This window comes from Xyrauchen texanus, chromosome 39, assembly GCF_025860055.1.
Source record: "Xyrauchen texanus isolate HMW12.3.18 chromosome 39, RBS_HiC_50CHRs, whole genome shotgun sequence".
NCBI lineage: Eukaryota > Metazoa > Chordata > Actinopteri > Cypriniformes > Catostomidae > Xyrauchen > Xyrauchen texanus.
Window position 1 is genome coordinate 26,538,726 of NC_068314.1, and position 25,457 is coordinate 26,564,182.

Consider the following 25,457-nt stretch of genomic DNA (forward strand, 5'->3'; position numbering starts at 1 on the left):
GGTTGTTCCGGGGGGATTGTCCCTGTAATAATTGCACTGTAAGTCGCTTTGGATAAAAGCGTCTGCCAAATGCATAAATGTAAATGTAAATATCAACATCGTTCAAATGAAGATTGGGATGCATCGGAAAATGAATATTTTTACCAAGTCCTATAGTACATTGTTAATATTGTGATGATAAGGTGTGTTTGAAAGGGTTTTAAGAATTGGATCCAAGAGGTTAAGGGTTTGTCCCTTCAGTGAATCAGAGCTTGGTGTTGCTCTGTGAGTGCTGCTGCTCTGTGCCTGTGAAAGATCGGGCAGCAGGGCCGCGATGGACCCCCACAGGGAGGCCAGACCTGGAGCAACTGCTCTCTCTCACACTCAGACTTTCTCTCATGCTCACTCTGCATCTACTACATTTGTTCCTACAAAGTGCCCCTTGCTTCTGTTTAAAGTTATTGTTCTTTTAAACACATAGGTAGCTGATTACAAAGCTAAATACCTACAACAACTATTGGTTAATTTAATTACTTAATGGTAAAGTGGGAAACTTTGGTTTTGTATTTAATATTTATTTCTGATTTCTCTGTATATTGTAGTTTTAGCTAATGAAAATGCTGTGTGAGGGTTTAAGCCTTTCTGCATCATTTTGTGAATCAACAGCAATTACACATTTTTAGAAAGTGTTCCAATTTACATGGAACATTCACACTGTGTAAAAAATTTAAATGGTTTGTAGGCCCATATTCCAGTGATTAATCACACAGCAAATGTAATGACGTTAGAAGAAGAGTATATTTTGATATGTCGAAGGATATTTCGAATCAAATTTGGGAGACTCGGCCAGTATGACTGTGTCCTCTCTGGTTTTGGTTGTGAAATGAACATTGCTGGCAGTGGGACATTGTTCTGCTGTCAGCAGAGAAACAGAAGACTCTCCGAGAGCATATTATGTACTGTGGCACTTTTTGGATATTGAGCAGCAGGAAGCTGGCAATAGCTGCTAGCCAAAACAGGAGGATCATGACTCTGAATGCATAATGAAAGAACCGGATAAGGGGACAGAAAAAAAAAAATCTGTGATCATCTAACGAGTTCCATCTGATATTGCAAAGTGTAAGGGCTGCCTGAATAGGCGCATGTCTGTTGGACGTGTGTTATCATTACCAATACAACACACATGAACATCTGCAGGGCCCCCACAGCGACCTCCTGCCCCTTACCACACCAGACATCCACACATGCGAGAAAGACGTGCTCCTAAGCTTGTGTTCACACTCTCATCTTTGACATGTTACAGGAAGCCATTGCGCCTAGCAGGGGGGCAACAAACAGAATTCAGTGTAAGGTTACACATCCATCCACCCCCATCATGGACGCATGCCACACACACACACACACACACACACACACACACACACACACACACACACACACACACACACACACACACACACTCACTCATGACTCTCATTTATCAAACCCTATAACACCTGAAGGCTAGCGGCTCCTACAGGAGGGATAGAAAAAAGAAAGAGCTGGTAAGGGCTGAGTTAAAAAAAAAAAAAAACACACTCTTACAAAAGCAGGAATGCCGAGGAGGGGGCGGAGGTCTCTGTGGGGGGTACGGGGGGATTACAAGCAACCTGTGACTCTGCCTCTTTCTGCCCTTGCTGGTGGTAGTGGCTCTATGTGTGTGTGGTTGTGTGTGACTAGGCCTGCTCTCTGAGGCCTAGGCTGTTTGAGAAGTGCTCCTGCTGGGACCCAGCTGTGTCTACAATTAGCAGTAGGGATGGAATGATGATGGTTTGTAGCGCTGATGTTAATGCAAAGCGACAGCCTGGCAGAGAGGAAAAAAGAAACAGAGAGCGAAAGCAGGGCTGTCGCTCCTTGACTCCTCAGTGCAATACTTTCTCTGCCTTCCCGTCAAACCTATCTTATCCCTTCTCGCTTGATGAGAAACACAAAAATCCATTAGCGAGCGAGTGAAAGAGTAGGAATGGGATCGAACGTCCAACCTTTCTCTCTCCACTCAGGGACAGAGCATCTGTGTGTCTTTGTCTCTGGTTAATAGAGCCATCTGCGTGCTCTTTCTAAGGCCAGCAGGTTGTAGGGCACTCGTCCTTCTCACTGGCCAGACGAGTGAATCAGGCCCCTCACCGGGCAAGAGAGGTAGGCCCCGGGGGCTGAGGAGTCTTTAAATCTGACTACAAGACATTACGGACTTAGGACAATAGGCTGGGGTAATCCTACCTGCTTGCTGTTCATGGCTGCCATTGGCCTGTTATTGTTTGCCTCATCCCTCCTGAGAGGAGGTCCATTGATGACTGAACTCAATTACCATGGTAACTCACACCGGTGACCCCACGCCTCCCGGCGCTCGCTATCTCTCCGCCACGGGACCCCACAACCTCACAGACAAACTTTATGTAGGAATACACGACCCTAAACGTGGTCCTCTGACACGCTGCTGTGTTAGCATTCTCTCTCTTTCTCTCTCCAGAAATAGGTGTTCTGAATGGCAGGGTTGAAAATAAAGTTTTGAGACTCAGCAAGCACACAGGCTTCAAACTGCTTGCGATTATGTTCTGGATACAAAGAGAATCCAGCTCAGGATTTATACACTTCACTTGATCCTTAAGTGGAACAAGCTCTCACTGTTTCTGTGCAAGCTCTACTACACTTTTAAGTATCTCCAATAATTTAATCTCCTTTTTTGTGCCAAAAGAAAAAGAAATACCATTTGGTCAAATCAGCATTATGTGTAGCTATTTCTTTACACAGGCACCAAACTATCATATTCTGTCAAAAGCTGAAGTGTTCTTATTTCAAAGCCACCGAACGGAATTGCAAAATAAATGTAATTTTCAAACCGCTTTCTTAATACGCCCACCATCTGATGTTGATCGAACAAACATACAGTCCCGCCCCAACTCACGCCATTGGTTAAGTCAGGCTGGAAACAAACTCAAAACAACGCTCAAAACACAAAACGCTCAAAACAAACAAAGGAATCTATCTATTGCCAAAAAGACACATTGTTTACCGTTTTTGAAAAAGCTAACAACAAATGGCTTATTTACAGTTGTCTCTACATATATAGAAGTATGTTAACACTGCAGAAGTTTATTTAAAGCTGAAATATTTTATGTGCCACTAGTGTCACCATATGGAATTGCAAAGTTTTCAAACAGATTACAGAAAACTCCCCCCGTGTTCCATTGGTTGTACTAACAAATAGTCCTGTCCTAATCTCACATCACTGTTTGAGCCAGTGTTGTGGTGTCGGGCTACTCAAACAAACACAGGAATGTTTTGATAGCACCACATAGCCACAGTGTTACAATTTTAGGTGAAATCAAACTGCAAATGGCTTACTTACAGTTAGAATACTTTTGTCTGCATATTGAACAGGGAAAAAAACAGCATAGCTGGTGATCTTTATAAAATTATCCAGCATTAACAGACAAAACACACTGGTCTACCAGCTTCACCATTTAAGTTTTGCTGGTCAACAACATGGCTGTGCTGGTCCACCAGCTAGACCAGCACCAAACCAGCACTTACCAGCATAAAACAGCCTAGACCAGCATAGGAATTGCTGGTTGAGCTGTACTTTTTCAGCAGGGACAAAAAATGTACACATTAAACAAAAACACACATCAGCTTTAAGTCTTTAAATTTATGCATTTTCCAGGGGGATATGCTAGTGCTTATATGTGTCTGTCAACTAAACTACCAACAGTGTCCAAACAGGGTTCTTCTTTAGAAAAACAAGCTTGAAAAGAAAGGAGCTTGTCGAGATGAACTAAGCACCAGGAATTACAGCCTGTGATCGTGTCATTTAGTAAACATACAAAGAAGGAAAAAGGGGTGTGGGATAAAAAAGGAATGGGAGAGAAAGGGGAGAGAAAAAGAGTTTGGTCCCAGGGCAAAGTGAGCCATTTTGCTCACAAAGGAACGCTTAGGGGAGGATTGAACCAAGCAGGAATGAGAAGCATAACACTTGTGGGGTTTGGCCTCAATAGGGGGAACGAAATGGAATAAACCAGCGAGCACTTGAGAGCCCTGCAGTGCACCTGAATGGGTAAAGGGAGGGAGGGGGGCGGAGGGGGGAGCACAGAAGGTGAATGGCCTGCTTTTGGGACCAATTTGTTTCTTTTCACCCTTTTCCACAGTCTCTGTGCTGACAGATGTACAAAGGCGGACCCGCGCTGAGCCTCTCGTATACATGAACCCGCTAGCAGATGTCACTTTTATCAGACAAGTTAATCAAACAAATGCCACCAAACCTCACTTATATGTCACGGAGAGCGCTAAAGATGGAGAGAGAGCCAATAGACTTCCAAAAGAACCAGTTTAGAGCCAAGACACTCAACATACACTTCTATGATTCAATTAGCTGTACATTTACTTTTCTGAAATCTTTAGTCATTAGTGTGGGCTGCTATGGGTCTATTTAAATTAGCCTTATTTCACAATGACAAAAGAAAACACCTCAGAATCCATAATTATAAGAAACCTAAACCTTAACATCTGCCCTGCATTCGGAAATAGCCAAACTCCTTCTATGTCTTTTGAACAGTATCTGCAATTGTATTTATTTTTTACTAGCGGTCAGAATTTTTTCAAATTGGTTTACCTCTAAAACTAAAAGGATTAACTGGGGAGAAAAACAATAAGCGTGCATCAACATCCTATATTATGTGATTACTGAAATGCAATCAGAGGCTTGACTGACATAAATAAAACAACAACACATTTTTGTTTGTTGTTCTGTTTTTCATTATCAACCCTCACAAACATTTTCAAAACAAAATTGCTGTGATAAAAACCTTTTTGATCGACTAAATGGTTGACTAAATATGGATAAAACCTTTTTGAAAAGTTTTTCCCCCATTCTTGTTCTATTCTGCATGTTTGTAGAGTGTTCTTTTGTTTCCAATTAAAATGAAGAATACATAAAGAAGAACACAATATTTGTTTTCATTTTTGTTTTTGCCTCTGTATTACAGTATGCACAATCAAACTCTTGATTTCTTTTCCTACACCATAGAATGCATGGCATTGACACTGGGTTCTAGCTAAAGTTGATTAAACTGTTCACTTGGGTCAGATGGATCTGCAAGTGGTTAAGTGTCCCAGACAGTAAAGTGGTATTGCAGGTCTCTGAAATGCAACAGAAGCAGCAGTTCAATCTAAACCAGCCTTGTTTTCCAGTGTCTCTGACCCTACTTGTTCCTTGTGCTCACAGCAGCAGCAGCAGCATGATTAAACCGCATTAGCCGTCGCCATAAAGTGCAATCTTGCCGATCTGATAACTGCCAAGGTCAACAGAAATACTTCAAATCAATCAATGAGGGTAGGCCGCAATCTCCTCTACAAGCAGATTAAGTGTATAATTGACCTGTGTAATCTGCAAGTCTCTCTGCTGGCTCTCAGACATGTATGCATGCATACACACGCACGCATGCACACTTAGCCAGGATAGGACAGCGGTATCATTGAAGCACTGGATTTGGAGATGGCTTTTTTTAATCAATGATCTCTGTGCTCCGCCCCAATCTGACAGATGAGCCCTCACGTTAAGTACAGCTGCCTTAATCCCGCTCTCCTCAGCTGTTCTTTCAAGAACTGGCTGGCTGACAGAGTAAAATAAATTAATCCCCCCACACACACGCACACTTCTATCCCTCTCTATCTCTCATGAACTAAACAATTTTTATTTGTCCACTGGCACATTATATGCCTCTTAGGCAGCTTGTGTGTGGAATTTGGCCTTCTGAAAAAAGCAACATCTTCTGCAGCCAGAGAACACAATAAGATGCCTCTAGAAGAACTCAGCTTTATCTCAGTGTTATAGTGCAACAAACTACTTGAATATCAAACAGTTTGCGAGTAAAATTGTGTTGTGAAATGATTTAGAGATTCTAGGTATTTTTCTAATCTAATCTGTTTTTAAATTATGGAATTGTAAGACTATTATTTAATAAAAAATATATTCAGACAAAAACTACAATTAAAGCAACAATTTCTTGCAAAGGCAAAATTTCAAACTTAGGAATGTTTTCAAATTGCAAATTTGATCTTTTGCAATTTGATTAAGTATAATATTATATTGATATTTACAAGTTTTATTTTGTTCTCTATTCTTTTTATACATGTCATCAGATTGAAATGGTATACATTTATATTGAATTCTGTTTGCATTTGTTCATATGTATGCCCATATGCTTGATTGTTCTGTATTATGAACTGCTGTTATGAAAACAGAATATGGCCATATTTTGAATTAGTGAAACAGCAAGTATAATCTTCTTACTCTACTTAGTGTGCCATCTCCGTCTGTGAGAAATCAGCATCCTTGACCCCAATTAACCCAAGCTTAGCGTGGGCCACATATACTTCATAATGACAATCAGCCAAAACTAAGCAACTATACTACACCCACCTAACAAATCATTTTGGGAGGATTACTTGAAACAATTGAAAAATGAAAAAGGATGTACAAAGGAGAGAAGGCCATGAAAAATATTCTGATTGCTGGACCCAAAATAATCAGTGAAAGCAGATTTTGGTAGATTCAAACACTGGTGAAAACGAATTTCAAACCACAAAAATGTCTCGGGTTACATGTGTAACCCTTGTTCCCTGAAAAAAGCGGAACGAGATGTTGCGCTGCTAAGCGCTACGGGGAACAGCTTTAGCTATGAGCCGAGCTGAATAATGTGTGGAACACGTCAATGAACATTGACCGGAATTTATAGCCTCGGCTGATGTAATCATTAGATGCACCTGAGGCCAGGCTATAAATGGATACGCCACCAGGTGTCGCCAGATACTTCTTTTGAAGAGCAGTCCTGGGACGTCCCAGTGCGGCAAAGCAGCGCAACATCTCGCTCCGCTTTTTCAGGGAACAAGGGTTACACATGTAACCCGAGACGTTCCCTTTACAAAAAGCTTCACTACGATGTTGCGCTGCTAAGCGCTACGGGGAACGCAATACCCACGCCGCCGCACTTGGGGCTGTTCGGACCCCTACGGTTGTGCAGTGTACTCACAAAAACGCGAGAGGTCTCAGACATGAGCTTCAGATGTCGACTCAAGGGCATAAGAGCCCGGAGTAGCAAAGCATCTAACCCATAAAGTTCGATGAATGTGTGCGAAGAGAACCCTATCGCAACACAAACTTGTCATAAAAACTGATGAATGTGAGCGGAGAGGACCAGCCTGCCACATCACAAACTTGTTCAGGTATGAGCTGAGATGTCGACTCAAGGGCATAAGAGCCCGGAGTAGCAAAGCATCTAACCCATAAAGTTCGATGAATGTGTGTGAAGAGAACCCTATCGCAACACAAACTTGTCATAAAAACTGATGAATGTGAGCGAGAGGACCAGCCTGCCGCATCGCAAACTTGTTCAGGCATGAGCTGAGATGCCGACTCAAGGGCATAAGAGCCCAGAGTAGCAAAGCATCTAACCCATAAAGTTCGATGAATGTGTGTGAAGAGAACCCTATCGCAACACAAACTTGTCATAAAAACTGATGAATGTGAGCGGAGAGGACCAACCTGCCGCACCACAAACTTGCTGCAGAGGGGGACCTCTAGCCAAGGCTTTAGAGGAGGAGAGCCCTCTGGTAGAGTGCGCCCTAAAACCTACTGACGAAGCTTGATCGCGCACCTCGTAGGCCCGGGCAGTAATGTCCCTCACCCAAAGTGACATAGTCTGTCAGGACGTGACTGCCACCCAGTCATGGCTTCAAAATGAAGAATTGCTGCCCTGATTTTACACCACTAGCAAATGCGGTGGACATAAGTCTGACGGGTACAGACTGGACAAAGTCTGAGGAGTCTTAGCTGCTCCGGCGTTACAAACGGCAGGGAGCAGAAGGCTTAGAGAATAACCGGCCAAGGGTCGCGAAAGGCACCTTGGGCAGGTAGTCAGGGTGAGGGTGCAAAGAATGCTTTTGGTCCTACCTGGGGCAACTCAAAACAGGCCGGCAAGAGAGACAGAGCCTGTAGGTACCCAAGTCTCCTCAGAGACGTAATTGCCATAAGAAAAACCATCTTGAGAGTCAGAAGTCTACCAAACGCTTACCCTATGAAGAGGTCCTAGCAAGGATGCCTCTTAGAGGGCACCCCGCCCACCAAGGCGTGGCAAACCGCCAGCACCCCCGAGGGGGGGACTGGGTGACTCGGGGAGAAGTAGAGGAGACATTGCGCTATCAACAGAGGCAAAGAGGTCCTCTTCTGCCCTGTAAAATCTACCAGCGCGGTGCTATCAGTAAGAGGCAAAAACCCTTGCTGGCGAACTCTGGGCAACTACTACCTTAGGGTGGAGTTCTTAACTCCCCCGTTGGTATTTTCTGTCTGGACCGTAAATTTGCTCCCATATACAGGCATCCAGGGATATAACTGACCTGAGTGACAGGAGCTTGCCCTGGGCCCTAAGGAGAACCCAGCATGTCAGAAATACAGCTGACAAGAACGTGGGTCTCCTTGATGATTTATGTAAGAGGCTACCGCTGCATTGTCCACCCGCACCAAGACATGGCAGCCTAAGGAGGAGGTATTTCAGGGCCAGAAATACAGCCATCAACCCAAGACAGTGACTGTGACAACCGAGCTGACGACCCTCCTATCCCCTTAAGCTGGACGACCACTTAAGGCCGCTACCCCGCCCATCAGGGAGGCGTCTGTCGTTAGCAGCCTGCGACAACAAGACGCACCTAGAGTGGGACCCAAGGCAGAAAACCGGGGTCTGAACCACATAGAAAGGGAACGAAGCCTGAAGCGCGTAACCCTATTTAGCCTAGGGGTTTTGGCCCTTGGAAGAATCCCCTGGCTTTTGGCCACAACAAAAACGGTCTCATGAGCAGAAGGTCCAGAGGGATCACTGTGGACGCATTTGCCCTGAGACCTGGAAATCATTGATACTGATAACAGTGCAACCTTGACCTAGCCTGACTTTGCTCAGGGTGATCTAAATAGACTCAATCCTAGCGGGAGACAGTTGTGCCCACATTGAGATTGAACTCCATACGATGCCCCGATAGACAGTGTTCTGAGTGGGAGAGAGGACGCTTTTCTTGGCGTTGAGCCTCAACCCCAGAGAAACAGATGAGTTAAGACGATGTCCCTGTGCTGAGCTGCCAGTTCCTGGAACTGCGCTAGGATCAGCCAGTCGTCTACATAATTCAGAATGCAGATGCCCCGGAGTCGCAAGGAGCCAGCGCTACATCATGCATTGTGAATGTGCGGGTAAAAAGGGCTAGGCTGAGTGAAAGAACCTGACCCTGGAAGACTTCGCCCCCGGAAGTGAACCTCAGGAACTTTCCATGTTGTGGCAGAACTTCTAAATGAAGTATAGAAGTGCGTCATAAGATCGATGGTGACCAGCCAAACGAGTTGTAGGGCTTGAGACACGACCGTCTTGACAGGCATCATCTTGGACTTGAACACCCACGGGTAGTTCAAGCTTTAAGATCTAAGCCAGACGCCACCCCTCACCCTCCATGGGTAACGGGAAGTATTTAGTGTAATAACCAAACTCTCTCTCTGGAAGGGGAACACATACCATGGCCCCTTTAACCAGGAGAATGAGTTTTTGTTTTTACAAAAAAAAGAAATCCGGTTTACGGTAGTGAGAACACGCCATTGAAACACGGAAAAGCGGCGAGTGAATTAAATCCTGACGCCCTTATAAGACCCACAGAAAAAATATATCCGGCAGGAGTTTCCACGCTGCCAGGATCTCTGAGATGGGTATTATATTTTAACACTTCCTGTTGAGGGGTTGTCGGGTGTTTCGCGTCCTGAATAAGATGCAGGAACAGTGAAAAACACCCAATTTTGATGGAAGCCTCTGCAACCCGAAACACCAAGAGGTGGCGGGAATGGGGGGCTTCGAGGGGGTACTGGGAGGGGTGAAGTGAAACACGCGCCCCGTCCCGAGGGGAGCTACCCCCTAATCTAGGTGCAAGACCATCAGGGTTTTCTCTTGGGTCTTGCTTCGGGGCTGGCTAGGACGGCGAGACTGTCCACAATCCCTGGGAGGAGAAGCACGACTCGCCACGCTTTGTTTTTGAGCCTCCCTTCATTCAGGAACGAGGCGGGTCTGCGGCTTGCTCGTCAAGCGCAGAACCCACACTCAGGTCGTCCAGGGGGACAGCCTGGTACGCCTGTAAAACAGCATAGTGTGCAGAGCAGCACCAGCCTGACCTGCTGCTTGATAAGCCCTTCCCACTAAAGTGGAGGTTGTCCTACAAGGCTTTGAGGGGTGAGAGGGCTTCTTAAGTGACGATGCCGAGCCCGGCGAGAGATAGCCCGCAAGCGTCTCTTCGACCGGCGGCATCACTGAATACCGCCGTGCCTCAGCACCCACGATAATCGAATATAATGACGTCGAGGGTATTCGAACACGGAAGGAAATATATATATATATATATATATATATATATATATATATATATATATATATATATATATATATAATATTTTTTTTTTTTTTTGGGGGCAGAAAAAGCGAAAAAGCTCTTCATGGAGGTTATCAAAGAAGGGAAGGGACCCATGAGGCGTTCCCTTTCTTAGACTGGAAGATAAAATATATCCCCTAATTTGGAGCGTTTGGGGGTCTCTTTTTCGCGTGGCCAGTCCAATCTGGCAACCGCACGAGTAACAACATCGAGCAATTTCCTCTGTAGATTTTTTATCGCGGACGGAAAGCTCGGAGGCGGGAAGAGAATCGCGATCCACCTCATGACCCGAAGAAGCGTCGAGATCATGTGTGAAGGACCAGCTGGGTTTGGGGAGAGAGTGAGAGAAAGGAATCAACCCGTCTCTTGCTCCTCAGCCACATCCATGCAAGAGCCCCACGAACGATTTTTTATTTTTTTTTGTGAGTGCTGACTCCGAAGCAAGCGAGGCGAGCACGACGCACTCTTCCTGTTAAAGCAAATCGCAGTGCTCGCACCCGCCCTGCTGCAACACGAGAGCAGCGTGCTCTTACCCCCAAACAAACAGAGCAAAAACTGATGTGTGTCGTCTTCAGCTATAGAGCGGAAGAGGGGAACACGCACCGTTTGCGGCTTTCAGTCATTCTCTCTTTTTCTAAACAGAAGAGAACAACGTTCACTGCACACTGCCTAACTGATTCTAACTTCTAACAGAGGAAAGAACGTTTTGACAGGGTTTGTGAAACACACAGAAACAGAATCGCTCTGAAAAAAGAGTTTCTGACGACACCTGGTGACGTATCCATTTATAGCCTGGCCTCAGGTGCATCTAATGATTACATCAGCCGAGGCTATAAATTCCGGTCAATGTTCATTGACGTGTTCCACACATTATTCAGCTCGGCTCATAGCTAAAGCTGTTCCCCGTAGCGCTTAGCAGCGCAACATCGTAGTGAAGCTTTTTGTAAAGGGAACCACAATACAGCAAGACAGTTGAGGAAAGCACACCCTGTAGATGGAATAAAGCTATTTGAGTGAAGCTGGAAACATAATCATATGGCATTTGCATTGCACAATAACTTTTTTTTGGTATAGAAAAATATTTTTTGGGCACAAATGTTCTTTTAGATAACTCACAGTGGCTAGTCTGATTGCAAAGTAACCTGCAGAGATTAACCAGCATCAACACCCAATGAACAGGCAAATGCATGCTAAAAGAATATTCAGTGTTGAATACAAGTTGAGCTCAATCGACAGCATTTGTGGCATAATATTGATTATCACAAAAAAAGGTTACATTGAGGCACTTACAATGGAAGCTAATGGAGCCAATATTTTGAAGGTTTAAAGGCAGAAATGTGAAGCTTAAACCATTATTTTTACAGACATTTTTGGGTTTACAGCATTATGTCATCATGGCAAAGAAAATTCTTTAAACAGAAAAAAATCAACATATGCCACAAATTCTGTCAATTGATCTTAACTTGTATTGAACCTGGAATATTCCTATAATTTACTGTGACCCCTGCAAAGCAAGCATTCAACAAGAACCATAGAAGAGATTGGGTTCACTGATAGGTACCTGTGGTTATGAAAAATCAATTTTTTCCTAAAACTATAACTATTTTAACATATATATTATATATTTATCTGCATCAAATGTGCTTTTTCTTTTTTTTTTGTAATTAGAGAAAAAACAAATGTGAGGGGCTGCTGTTCTTTTAAACCCATTTAATGAATCGTTGTCAATTTATAATGTTCTGAACGTCTTTCTCATAATGAAACTGTAAGGGCTGTTTAAATTAGGGTGCACAGAGTGGGTTTAAAACAACAACACATGGTGTTATGACTCATTGTGGATGATGTTATGACATCTTTAACAAGTGAAATGACAAAGTAATAAGAAAACATTAGAGCATGTTGCCTAGAGCCCCTGTTAAAGAGTTGTGCTATTTGAATAGGTCTTTAGCATAACACTGAGGACCAATGTGCTTGTTAGGGTATACAGAGAGAGCGAGACGGCGAGCATGCACGTGTGTGCACTGGTGATGGCAGTGCTTTAAGGAGGCCCAACCACTTCAGTGTGGTGGAGAGGGGAGATGTGTGCCATACATGCTCATCTGAGGTTGACGGCGGTGGGGAGTGGGAGAGGAGGAGGTTGGGAAGGGCTGTGGAAGTGAAGTTCTGGCTGGCTGGCTGTGTGGATGGTTTGTAAGTGCATGTAGGAGCTGAGTCTCTGAGGACATGGGCCATGCTAGTAGATGTACAAAGGAAGATTATTTGACTCTCAATCACGCCACTTGGCATAATGTGACAAAAACAACTTGACAGAAAGGATAAGTTTCATTTTGGTTCAGTCTCAGAGAGAGGGAGAGAGCAAGAAATGAGGTGGAACATTTTAAAAAGAAAATTAAGGAAGGAGAATGGAGAAATGGAATGAGAAAGGATGCAAAGACAAGGCAGTTGTTAATTTTTCTTTTGTGATTGGGTAAATTAAAGCAAATGCACAGAGCAGCTGGAAATATGCGACACTGTCTCATTCTGAGCAATCAAAGAAAGAAAAGATGAACACAATATTTTCAAACAGATAGTCAGGCATTGCAGAGTCCAATAAAGAGAGCTAGAAATGCCTACTGTTACATATGGCAGAGCAGAGACAGCAGTTTAGCTTTTACCTATTAGACACTCCAAACACTCACATAGCAGAGCTTTATATATTTAAAGCATCTCATAGTAAGACTTCTGATCCTGGGTCAGCTTTTATGCTACATTTAATTACAAGGATAGTCAACACTGAACCAAGATCAGGATTCTTACTTGAATGTATTATTCAAGGAGCCATATTCACAAAGCATTTCAGATTGGGAGCACTGTTTTCAGATCAGTTTTTCCTGCTTTCGCACAAATGAATATCTGGAAACCTGATCCCAGATCAGCACTCCTATCCTGGCTTTCTTTCTGAATATAAACATAATTATTCAGCCAGACAATGCAAACAGACCTCTTTAACAACACACACTTAACAAACTGGTCTACAGACAGCACAAAGGATTATAACCAACATGATGGCCCTGGCCATCCCTTAAGACAGTGTTCTCCATTATGTCCCCTCCCTGTTTTTTATTCAGCTCTTCTTTCTTTCGCTCGGTGTTTTCCTCTTTCTTTCTTTTCTTTAAGCCTCGATCACAATAAGCCCAAGGTTTGGAGGGCTTCTCTCTATTTGGATCTCCTTAGCAGGAGATTTACTCCAGAAATAGGGCAGTTTTCTTTGTAACACCCCCCCGCACCAACTATCAGCAGAAATTAACAAAATAATATCCTTCGTACTCTATCTGTTTTAGAATAATCAATTTGTTATATTTCTGCTCTACATTTCTCTTAAACTGCCTGTCCTCCTAAATTAATAAAACCTTCTTTATATCGCAGATAGTTCTGACTCAAAATTGTGATTGGATGAGCCACGCTCGAAGCAGTTATAAATTGACTACAAATGAACCACAAACTCCTACAGTTTAGGATAATGAACTACATTACTGTGTGGAAGAAATGTTTTCTCAAAATAAGAAAAATGAAACTAAACTATTTTCTTAACATTAGTGTCTTATGTCATATTTAAAGTATGTTGTAGCAATTTAAAATCAATAAAATCAATAAGTGTGTGTGTTACAGTGACTTTGTGTCTAAGAGGGGTGCTCTCATGGCTTATTTTAATTTTTTTTAAGTCTTTAGTATGTATTTATACCTTAACACAGCTATGCCTATTCGTAATTTGTTTCTGTCTTTGATTGCAAGTCTGTTTTAGGTGGCATTAACTGCTTAAAGAAATATTCTGGGTTCAATACATGTTAAGTACATTTGACAGCTTTTTTTCATAATGATAATTATTATTCAAATTATTTTGACTGGTCACTCCTTTTATTTAAAAAACACAACAAAAAATAAATAATCTGTGTTAAAGTAACACTTATAATGGAAGTTATTGGGGCCAATTTTTTGAGAGTTTGAAGCTTTACCTTTATTTGAGCTATAAAGTTGTTTAAATCATCAATTTTATTGTTGTTTCAGGGTTTCATCGTTATGTTGTCATGGCAACAAAGTTGTACAATTGTAAAACTTTACACAATAAAGGTTAGTTAGCGGCTTTATCACACGAAAATCATGTTAACAAACACATTGTCAGAACGTCTTTTGGTTATACTTTTAAAACATGTGTATTTTAAAATTTACAGATTGGCCCCATTCACTTCCATTGTAAGTGCCTCACTGTAACTCAGAATTAAAAAAAAAAATAATTTAAGAAAAAAAATGTGTTATTTATTTATTTATTTTTGTGGTAATCAACTTTATGCTGCCAATGCTGTCGATTGAGCTGAACTTGTATTGAACTCTGAATATTTCTTTAAACTCAGATCTGCATGTCCCTTTGTGTGAGAACACATCTTAAGATAATCCTCCTGCAGAATGTTGCATATGCCACTAAAGACGAGCTGAGCAAAGAGAAAATTACAGCCAGAGCATTCAGAAACACACATAGCACTGCAAACCAGAGAGGAAAGTATTAAGCCAGAAAAGCAAGTACAAGAGAGAGTCAGAAAAAGAAAAACAGGTCAAAACAAAGAAAGAAGGAGAGAAATAAACTCAAACTCAAAATGTGACCTATCCCTCGTAGCTGGCTGTTATGTCACATTTTAAAGGGTGCCATTACTTACATCAAATAACCTTTCTACATACATCTCCTCATTGACCTTATCCCGCAAGACATCCTGAGAGTGGCGAATGAATGTCACATAGCTGTCTGCAACATCCATCCCAGGTTTCTACACATGACAGACAGAAAGAGAGAGAGAGAGAGAGAGAGAGAGAGAGAGAGAGAGGCATTACTGCATAAGGTAATTTAATTGTTATGCATTATCTACAGTTTGTTCTCCAAACAATGTCAACTAAAAGGATGTATTGACATACAATCTGTCACACGTGGCAATTAAGTATTTGTTGCTGTATAAAGCTTTGTAGTACTAGCAAATGATGTCCCCATCAAATGCCAAATCAGATCAGAAGTGTTTTCTTTCTCATTTTCTTAGATCTCTGAGAGTCAAAATTTGATGTGTTTAAAATGAGCTGTCATTTTCAGAGTGTGGGCAAGGGAACAATGCTATTTGATTAGAAAGATTATATTCAAATAAAAAAGCTAGTGAAACATTAAACCTAAGACAAATCATTTGAGGGTGTTTCGCCTCCCCCTGCTCGGCTTCAACGATTTAAGCACATCCTTTGCCAGCGGGCATCGGAAGGTCATCAGAATTGGTAATTGTCAGATGCTGTAAATTGAACTTACTTCACACATCTCTGGGTTCTTTCTGAGGGTGCGAATGAGCAAGTTTTTCAGACGTAATTTTATTTTGTGTATTAAGCAAACAATTACCATAGAAACACAAGATTCTATCATCCTCAGACTGAAAGAGAGAAAGAGGAGGCTTCCGGCATTCATTCACAGGGTTTTAATTTAAAAAGCCCTGCGTTGAGACCAAATGTGTTGGCAGTTGAAAGAAATCATTGATGTGATGCTGAATGCAGGATGCAAAGAGTTGGACCCCGCGGCATCCTCACGACATGCTTTTGTTGCACAACACACACATCACACTGTCTGGTGTGGAGGGGAGAGCTCCACAGAGCTGACTACACATCTAGCTCTCTCACACATTCATATGAATGGCCATTTGGGGCCAAGAGATGACCATCTGCACAGCAGACAATGGCAATTACTAGACTTATCTTTAAACTATAACAATGCATATGAAAGTAAAGAGTAACATTCTCTTTAATGCATTATTTAAACTAATATGCTGGTAATACAAAATTGTTTCATGTTTTATTTCTACGTAAACAGACAAATATATAAAAAATATATATGTATAAACTGTCTAAACTAATTGATGAAAAAAATAAATACAAATAAATAAATAGGTAATTCATCAACAAGTACTAGTAAATGTCACTTACAGGTACGTCCACATATTTTGAAGCAGCTTTTACCTAGAAAAAAAGGACATTTGAAGGAAGAACACAAGTTTACCATATTAAAATACAATCAAAATAGTAATTTAAATGTGAATATATTGCCTATGCAATACTGCGAAGAGGTAGATAAAACAGGAATTTAAAAATCATAATTTTACAAAGGAAAATAAATAAATACAATTGTAAATGTATTTGGTTTGTTTGAAATTCTTTATTTTGGAGTTTAAAATCTTAATTGTATTTGTGTGTTATAAGAGTAGTTAAAAAAGTAAGATTAATAGAGTAAAATTAACATAGTAGTTCACCCAAAAATGAATCACCAAAAACACAAGCAGAAGAATGTGAAAGTTGAAGTGGAGATTGACTGAGCAGGGAGGAGAATAGTACAAAATTATTTAAATATCAATCTGTTTGTCAGCCACACCTAACACATCACTTCTGAAGACATTGATTTAACCAATGGAGTCTTATGGATTACTTTTATGTTGATTTTTGGAGCTTCAAAATTTTGGCCCTCATTCACTTGCATTGTATGGACACAAAAGTTGAGAAATTCTTCTAAAAATCTTCATTTGAGTTCAGCAGATGAAAGAAAGTCATGCACATCTGGGATGGCATAAGGGTGAGTAAATGATGAGAGAATTAACATTTTTGGGTGAACTATTCCTTTAATGTACGATTTGTCCTTACTGTAAATGACAGGAAGGAGGAAAACAGCGTGCCCTCATCATAACGTGACAACTTTGCTAGAACGCTCTCTAGAATTACAACAAACTGAAAACACAGAAAGAAAAACAAATATGAGAACAAATTGCTCCTTAAAATGGAACAAATTCAAATGATTGTGAAATATCAGAATTTATGAAACAGCAAAACAACCATTGTAATTAAGATTGCTTGTATTTTATGATATGAATTTAATTATGCATTTGGCAGACGCTTTTATCCAAAGCGACTAACAGAGCCCTTATTACAGGGACAATCCCCCCAGAGCAACCTGGAGTTAAGTGTCTTGCTCAAGGACACAATGGTGGTGGCTGTGGGGCTCGTACCAGCGTCCTTCTGATTACCAGATTACCAGTTATGTGCTTAGACCACTACACCACCACCACTCAAATTTCAACTCAAGATAGGTATATATAGAGAATGAATACACAAATATACAATTAGGAAGTATTATTTTACAAAACTGAAGTCAGCTTTAACTTTTATTAAACTCTTTGTGAAGAGGCAATTTTATGAAAAACACAAATATGTTTTTTTCCCCTCGCAATGGTACCTTTGCCACGAGTAAGGTAATCATTTCTTTCACCGTCTCCTCTATGAGATTGTCAATTTGTGAGTGGTACTGTCTCTGGAAAAGAAAAAATGTATATAATCAGTAATAACTGCAATAAGATCACTTTTCGTGTCGCTCTGAGATGTTTAGGGGTTCTATGTGGGATAATCAGAGCAAACTGAATCCCTTTGTCTCTTCATTCAGCTCATAAAGGACGTCTGTGTAATTAATTCAGTTCTGATCATTACCTTTCTCAAGATGACACGGATATGAGATGTCTCACTTCTAGCACATGTATATTCAGAAGCAGCTATCACATATGGTAATATAATCAAAACAATTTAAGTGTCAGAGGACTGAGGAAAACTGCTAGGATTGTTAATTATACCTTTGGGACATAAAGGTGAGAATTCAATTGAATTGTTAGCCATACTCACCATTTCTCTAACAAACTTTCACAAAATTGTGAAAAGGGATGAAAAGAAAGATACAGCAGACAAGGTGACAGTGACAATAAGAGAGCAACAGAGAGAGAAAAAAGAAAAGGTCTCATTCCAGCATAGTCAAACCAAATAAAAATTCAGAAACAATGCAAAATTATCATGCCGGTGATTCATTCAGCTGTATCACACATAATTGGTACAGAACAATTATGTACATAGCACATTATGTTTTACTGGAAAATGGGTATATTTGCAATGATGAGGAAGAGAGAAGCAGAGTGAGAGAGAGAGAAAATGAGAAGTGTGAGGGAAATTTGAATTGTCTGTATTCTCTACCTCTTGGCTGAGCTCCATGGCACATAGTTTGGCAGACTGGGCCTTTGCGTCCACCATGACATTGAACATGGTGCATATGGACTGAGGGACGCGGAAGTCTGTGGTGCGTGGACTCTTCTGCAGCTTCAGCTCAAAGGCTGCTCTGGTTCTGAAAAAAAAAAGCACTGTGGAGTCAAATCTTGAATTGGTCGCTATGTAATTTTAGAATGGGGCAGGATTATCAAGTGGATTCCTGTAGTGCATGCAAAGTTCACGTAGTTTAATTTTCAACTTTGGACCAAAATCTAAGTGTTACAGACAATTTACTTAAAAATTATGAACTCTCTTTAGAAATTAAGCCAAATTGTTTATTTTAAACAATTTTTTTAGTTAAACTTTGGATGGAACTGAGGTACAAAAAAGAATAAAAGTAATTTTAATCAAGTTTTCAATAACATCTTGAAATATACATTATGTTACATATTGTAGCCACCAATTAAGGACTTTTAAAGCTAGTGTTCATGGAAAATTTTATAAATCAAGGGCGACAAGTAGGTAAATGCACAAATATAACTATACATGTATTAAATGCATCACAATAATCTATAACATTAAAAAATTAACTCTGTGCAGATTGCAGTGTAAGTGGAGGAGAGGATTTTACAAATCAGCAAATTACCATGACATTAATTGCAACAGTTTCTCAAAGCACTTTAAATCAAGTCTTCTTGCAAACCTCTTCATTCACACCAAGCACAGACAAAGAGCTCATCATGCCCAAGGACTCTGCAGCCACAGGGGATGTGGGGGACAAGACCCCCGCTCTCTTTAAAAAGGTGATGTTTGTCCCCCGCTCTTTTCCATGCAAAACCCATACAGAGTTCAACATTTTTTAAGTTTTGTTACTTTGGGCTGATTGAGCGACCATCCAGCCAATCACAGGTGAGTTTCATGAGCGAAACAACCCTTACATAACAGGCTGTCAGTCAGACAGTCAAATCAACAATGCTCATTTATCCAAGTTTTTTATCGCCATTGATGTTGATCTAAATTAATAATCTAGAGATGAGGAACACACAAATGTGAGTTATTTATCCATATATCATTCTTGATTGGCAGCATTAAGTGAAATGCACTGCAAAAAAAAACAAAGGACAATCCTTCTTTAAAGCACACACTGTAAGTGGAGTTTATTAGTGATTAATGGGCGTTGCCAATATCCAGAGAGCAGGGTGGCCGATACTAGGGACGTGCCCGAAGTCGAATTATTCAGAAAGGCACGAATAATGACTTCAAATGAATAACGAATGAATCAGAATAATATAAAATATATATAAGTGATTTCAGATCGGATGGGCGTGGTCTCAACTCTGTGGTCTCTGTTAATTGTGCACATCTGGAGCTTATCAAGTTTATATACATCATATACACTTTCCACTTATTGAAATGTCTATGTTAATGTATCACACGATTCATACATGATTCCCATGTATTAATTTAAAGCCTAAACCTGAGTGCATGGTTAAATTCCTGATCTGAAGAGATAATTTCACGTCGGAGCTTCACGTCTATTTGTCTTTTAAAGTTGACCAAATTTATATTGACATCAGCGATCAAGGTAATTATCTGGCTAAGACTTTATTTTCCGAAAAAAGTTAAAATGCTCCATAAAGGTTTAAATATTCATCTATTATGAATATTCCTCCTAATGTAAAATGAAAAAAATGAAACATGCTACATCTTTTTTTCTTCTTCTTTAAAGTGTGCTACATCTGTTAAGGCGCAAACATAAATGTAACATTATTATTATTATTTTACTAAATAATGGTGTCTTATCATAAAAAATTCCTGATAGATTTACGTGACATTCTCCAGTTTGTAGGCTATATTGATTTTATTTTATATTGAATTTGTATTTATTATACACTGCAAAATGTGTGCTTGACATTTCACATTTTGCTTGACACCTCCTGCCTTCAGAACAATGTTGTCATACATAACGAAAACGAAAATTCTGTTTTATGCAGATATTAATATTAGAAATATCCTGACAATTTAAATGGCCTGGATCGCCTGCTGTCATGAGTTGTAATTCAGAGGAAATTTTGATCCTGATACTGAAGTTTTGATACTGGCTGATACGTGCATCAGATGAAGATTTTACTTTAGTTGAGCGCTTGACAGGAAGAAAACGCTTGTAAAGGTTTATGAATTACATCTGTTGAAATTAGATATCTGCATATTTGCAGATGGTATATAATAAAAGATTTATTGATATTTGCCTTTTATCATTAGAAAAGTTACAGGGAAATGTTGAGGAGAGACTGTAAGAATATGTGCTTCAGAGGAAGATGTATGAGCGTTTCACAGTTTGCTGGATCTGCTGAAGTTGTGTGAGGTTCCTTTATTATATCTGTTTAAACGAGATATGTGCATATTTGCAGACTGTATACCATATTAGCCTTTTTGTCATTAGAATAGACAGTTAAAAGTTACAGGAAACTGATAAGGAGAGAGAGGGAGAATGAAACAGGTGAACATTTGACATAATGAGCTCAAACGCATCTGATGCGGCTCTGATTTGCGGACTATTTACATGAGACTGTGTTGCACACCGGTCTATTATTGTTGTAACACGATGGCAGGTTACAAAAAAACAAACTGTGAATGGTCATTTATTTGTCTCAGTCACTTCACATGCAAGCAGGCAATTGTCAGTACCTTCAAGAAACAAATCGGCCAAACAGGAAAATGTATTGGCCGATGCCGATTATTAAAAAATACGTGAGGTAATAGTTTGATCGGTTGTTTTTGCCAGTATAAGCAAATTGTATAATCTGTGTTAAATATGTAAAGCTATTTTAAATATCAGCTCCTGTTTTTACCTCTATGTTGTTGTGCAGTCGTCAAACTGTAGGGAAAAAGATAGATCTGATATGTTTTAGAACACTTGGTCATTTTACTGAAGTGAATATATATGTAGACACACTTTTTTTACATTAAAACACAAGGACATTATTGAAACTCATAATTATTATAAGACTATAATTGTTGTCTTTTGATAAAAGTCATGATTAGCAGCTCACAAACTGTAAGTAAATTATACATTTGCTTTGTTCTTATAATGCTTAAAACATCTACTAAAATGTCTTTGTTGGTCTGTAGACATACACATTTTCAAGGATTAAAATGTTCTTTTGATCGTTGATTCAGTGACTAACTAATTTAACTCAAGACTCATTTGTCACTATCTCATGGCATTACCAGAAATGGTCACTGAATCATTAAATAGATCTGAATGAATTTTGGTGACACTCAACACTCAAGCCACTTGGATTTAATAAATAAAAAATTATATTGTGCACATGCACAATTGTCATCATTGTAATTGTTTAAATAATTTATTCAGGACCAGCTTGTGCTCAGTCTTTTATTGTCATGTGTGAAACATGAGCAATTGCTCCACAAGATGCCCTTTATTTTTGCAAATGTATGCAATTATTTTGCAATATTTGAATCTTTAAAATACTACAAATATTATAAGTAAATATTATGTATATATTAGTATAATTGTTATATCAAATGTATATATTAATATATACTGTAATATATTAATACTGCAAAGTGTTTGTGTAGGGGTCTGTGCGAGTCACCATACTGACAGCTGTTCCCCTCCACTTTTAAAATTATTGCTACACCCCTGATCATGCCTTCAGATGAACTGGATGAATGCTCCTAAGAAGATACAAGACGCTTGACAACACTAAGTAGAGGGATTACAGATGTGGGAAAGGGCATTGAAAATCTGCTAGCCCTTTTTCTGAAATTTCAAAGGAAAGCCCAACAGATTTGTCAAATATGGTTTTACCACTCGCATTTATTCTCTGCAACTGGGAAGGAACAAAGCAGGGGGATTTGCTGTTTTCTAAAGAACTCTTAGATGAAAGAACTTAGGCGAAAGCTGACAAGTGTTTACATTGGCTGCAGAAACACATCATGAGGAATGAACTCAACTGAACGTAGTGCTGTTTGCATACTTGATGCTGTGGCCTCAAATTCTAATTAGGTGTTTAATTAATTAGGTGTTTCTAAACACCTAATTATCCTAATTATCTAATTAGGTGTTTAATTCTAATTAGGTGTTTTTTCACTGAAAGGCATTCATATCACCTTTTTTAAATTCCTTAAGAGGTGATAAAGTTTCTTAAACAGAAAATGTGTCCACTGGAAAAACACTACATTGGATGCATAATTTGATTATTTATTGTAAAACAACACTTGGAGTTGTTTGGTCGAAATGACTGCAAGTCTTACCTTTTTACACAGGACTCGATCATGTCACTGGACATGAGTTTGAGTCGGGTCTCTAGGTGTTTTGCGAACTCTTCTTCTGGCCAGTGCAGGTCTTTGATGAACGTCTGTAGGGCATCCAACTTCCAAAACAAATCTTCGGATGTCCCTGATCCATTACTGCCAAGACCAGGACACGTGCAGAGGAGACAGTCAGAGGGATTTGCAGTAAGTAATGTTAGTCAAAGCTGTGGATAAAATAACTTGGGAGGAACAGCTCAAGAACAGGTCAAGGTCTTGGAAGGTTAAGGGGTGGGACATATGATTCTGTTATTTTTACCACTTCTCGATCGTTATTCAGTTGTCACATAGAAGATGCTCTTGTGGTTCAAACCAACCTAACTGACGATCGTTCCATTGTAAAAATAAGTGGTTAGTTCTAAAACAAACTGATAACCAGTCAAGCTTTGCCTGGTTTTTGAGTAAAAACAAACACACTGAGATCAAAGGAGAACCACAGGATTACAGGTAAAGGCTGTATGTGTATGAAGCAGCAAGATCAGATCACAAACGTGAGTCACATAGATCTGTTTGGATAGAGCCTATGTCAGCTCCAGATGGTTAGAACTAGTTGAAGACTGGACCATAGAAATAAAGAGAGACTGACTCTCATGCCACTCCTTACAGCCTGAGTAAAGAGTCCTCAAACAGCCAGCAGGCCAAGGCATCTTCAGTGGAAACAGATTTAAGAATGCCTAAAGCAATGAGGAGAGCTTCAGACTGAGGTCACATTAGGGTGGAAGACTCTAAGAGAGCTTTCACATCTAGTCCATTTGATGGTTTTCCAAATCAGAGCAGATTTATTAAAAGTTTAGATTTAGTCAGCTGTTATGAAAAGTCATTCTAAACTGGAATAAATGTTTAAACAGGGTTTTGTTACAGTCAAAAACAACATTTTTGTCAATGTAAATCTTAAAAAATTACTGAAAGTTGTTTTTGACTGTAACAAGAAATTGGATATTTGAAATCCTGATCCAATTTAGACTTAGGACCCTATTTTTTTTTTTAATGCACTAAGCACAGCGCTTTACACACAACGACTTGGCGCAATGACTTGGCGAAATGCCTTATCCAATTTTGGTGCAGGTGGGAGTGTTTTGCGCTATCTGTGGGTGTATGCACGCAAACTGTGGGTTTATTTTTTGTTAATGAAGTGGCAATTTGCTCTTTTCCTGAGAAATAGATAATTTTGCTAAAACGTTTCAAAAGTATGTCTGTTTTAAGTGCAAAGTCTACATTCAGTTCCTTCATTTGCAGTATGGATATTCCACCAGCAGGTGGTAGTAAAGCTCATGTCCAAACTCTGAAAATAGAGTGGAACATCAAATGATGTCATTGACAATCGCTGTTTTATGAAACAAAAATTAATGAGATTTGGGTTAAACTATCTAGTTGAAGGTCAAGTTTTTTTTTTTCAATTATTATTATTATTATGTTTATATTTACAGTTGTATTTATGATAAATTTGTATTGGCATTTTTCCACCTGTTGTCAGAGTGATTATTTAATCACTGCAAAAGGAGGTGGTGGAAGAAGTTGAGAAGGTAAATGTTAGGATTTAGATTTTTTTTGTCCACTTCATTATTTTGAGGATATTTCTGTTTAGTTTGAAGTGCAATTTCGATTTAGAATTTTTTTTTGTTTCATTTTTGCATCTTTCATTAAATGTACTTATTTTTTAAAAACAAAATTGACCGGTACAAGTGAAGTGCATGCCGATAAGCTCTCTGTTAATACTAGCCATGATTTGTGTATCAGTATATGAAAATTATTAATAATACTAACATTCTCTGATGTAATTTAAAGGAACCCATCCAAAACCTGATGAGAATCCCATTTTCTGTCACTGTCATAGAAATATTTATTTTCTTCTCATTCATTGCATACAGTCCATTTACACTACCAACTTCTTATGAATGTGCAGTCTTTGTTTATTTATAATAGGACTATATAATAGGACACAGATTGCAATAACCAGAAAAGAACCTCAGAATTAAGACTGCCATTTAAGGTTAATGGTTTCTAACACAATTTTGTAAATGTCACCAGTCACCAAAGTCCTTTTAGAGACCTGCCATTTGATTTCAACTGAAAAGAGATGCCTCTTGCACTGAAGCTTGTGTGTGAGACTTCAAGCCATGTATCCTATTCTATACCAAGAAGGGAAAGGAAGATGTTGGAGAGATACAAGATGTTAAAGCCCCATCATTAACAGCAGGTTTGATTTTTTTAAAGGATTCATGACCAGATGGCAATGGTGAGCATTTAATAATTTGACCATGATGTTGATAATGTTGTTGTTTAAAGGTGAAGTGTAATTCTGTGCCACTGTCAGCACCAAATGGAATTGCAATAAATTTGTTTGAGCAGCCTGATAGAGCTGAGCACTGGCTTGAAACATGGCATGAGATTTGGGAAATGGAAGATGGGATTTGGAAAATATGTTTGAAAAGTTGCTTTGAAAACTGTCATTATTTTTGCCATTACCTTTGGTGCCACAAGTGGCGCAAAAATGACAAACTTCATGTTAAATGCTTAGCTATTAAACCCAGCCTGATTTCATGAAAATGACGTGACTGTGGCAACATTTTTGCAAAATTATATTATGTGGT

General features: G+C 39.6%; 1 pseudogene; it reads right to left on the reverse strand.

The window, feature by feature from the left end:
* LOC127632371 (calcium-dependent secretion activator 1-like) overlaps positions 1–25,457 on the reverse strand; it is a 160,082-nt pseudogene that overhangs the window by 6,735 nt on the left and 127,890 nt on the right.